This window comes from Pseudomyrmex gracilis, unplaced genomic scaffold, assembly GCF_002006095.1.
Source record: "Pseudomyrmex gracilis isolate BER0280 unplaced genomic scaffold, ASM200609v1 scaffold_680, whole genome shotgun sequence".
In the NCBI taxonomy this organism is placed as follows: Eukaryota; Metazoa; Arthropoda; class Insecta; order Hymenoptera; family Formicidae; genus Pseudomyrmex; species Pseudomyrmex gracilis.
In genome coordinates, this window is record NW_018021264.1 from 46,021 (window position 1) to 48,015 (window position 1,995).

Here is a 1,995-nt window from a genome sequence, read left to right on the forward strand (position 1 = left end):
ATTATAGATATTTGTCAGATATATTTTCGAAGACGTAATAAATCACTAAAAAACATTCATTTGCCATGCTTTTCATTATTTATTTATGTTGTTATTTTATTTTAAGAGATGTCAGAGATACACAGACGACCTTTTAAATAAAAAAGTTTATTTCAAAAGAGAAAAATAAAAAAAGTCCTTTCATTTACAGCAGTACAAAACAGATAAGAGGAAAAACAACAGCACGTACAAAAAACGACAAACGAAATATTTGAACATCATCAATTGCGCTTCCTATTTTATTTTATTGCACAAAGCACAGCTTTTTTGCACACTCGCACTCTTCTGCACTGTGTACATTATAACTTGAACAAACCTTAAAGTAATAATTATTCCCAACAATTTATCTAATTAGTCGTTTATTATCGCATAGAAAATATTTATATATCTCCGTGTGAAGTTTATCTTCATGATAAATGACAGATAGACATGTAAATGGATTTTTATATTAAATCCTTTATTTTTAAAAACTTATGCAATTATTAAGAGTGTATTTGCCATAACTTTTTATTATTTTAATTTATTTTTTATTACGCATAAATAACTATATTATATATATACAATCAATATATAGTCCATAGTTTTTTATTATTTTAATTTTTCTGACGTCACGCACACAGACGACGGTTCTTGCTTGTGTTCCCACTACCTCGATGCTCTCGGTGCTAGCCGGTCCGATCTTTCATCACTGGTCAAAACGACGATTAGGACGCGCTTGACGTGCACGCGATACTCGAGTTGGCATACGCGCGATGTTACGTGCCGCGATTCCTGTCGCCGCTTAAGGTTACGATTTTATCTACTTCCTTTGTTGACACATACGACCCGCTGAAATCATACACTAATAAACACAGCCCAATAAACTTCCTCTCCTTACAAACCCTCTCCCTAAATTCTTTCGTCGCTCGTTGCATGAATCTATGACTCACTAAAAGACAAATATTACGCCTTAGGAACGAAGGTCTAGCTTACACGTTTTTAGTTTAAGACAAGTCAGTTCTTGTTCGCAGCTCAGACGAGCAATACTACCTCTCACATTAATAAAGCACCTCACAGAAAGTATCCTGCATATTCTTTTATTTAATTACGTGGCTCCGGCACGTAACAACTGGTGGCAGCGGTGAGATACACTGTGAAAAGTGCAAAATTTTTTCTGCTGAATCTGGGCTGGTTGCTGCAAAATTCCGAATCAGAAAAGAAGCGAGGCGTGAGACACATCTCTTGGAATTCGAGAAAACTTCGCAGTCTTCACAGCAAGATTATCGAAGTAGAAGATCCAAGGTCAGCCACAATTTACTATTTGGCGAATTGAACGAGAGTACTCTCCAAGTGATCTGCTGAGTTCCTGCCTGTCAACCGATAACACCTCGACGTATAGTTCGCGTGTTGATCTACCCTGAGGTATAAGGCGACATCATCAGGACGCTCCAAGCACAGCAGCTAAGTGAGAAAAGGAGAACAACAGCGACAACGAGACTCCGTGGATGGCCAACACGAAAAAGGTCACCTCTCATCATCAACCTATTTTCAGCGGCGTGAAGCATCCTATCATTGACATGCTGCGCATCGTATTACTGTAAGCTCATGAATTTTGTAAATTTTAGAAATATTGAACCGCATTATAATTCCGACAGTTCGGAAAGTAACTCGTTAGATAGTTATAATAACAACACTAATTCCGGTAATAATCGCGAAACTTCGAATATCGAAATCAATATGAACGATCACGTACAAACAGTAGAATTAACAGAAGACGCGGATCATTCCGGCGCACATCAACAAAGTCGAAGATCTTCTATGTCGAGTGTTACGTCCTGAGCCTATGGTTACGGTCGGGCATTTGTGGTAGTACGCAACAGACGCACTGACACATTCAAGCGAACGTGATATCTATCCCGGCACACTGACACAAGGAAGGAAGTCAGGAATGCGCGGGTCGAGCGAGACAGTTCGGCA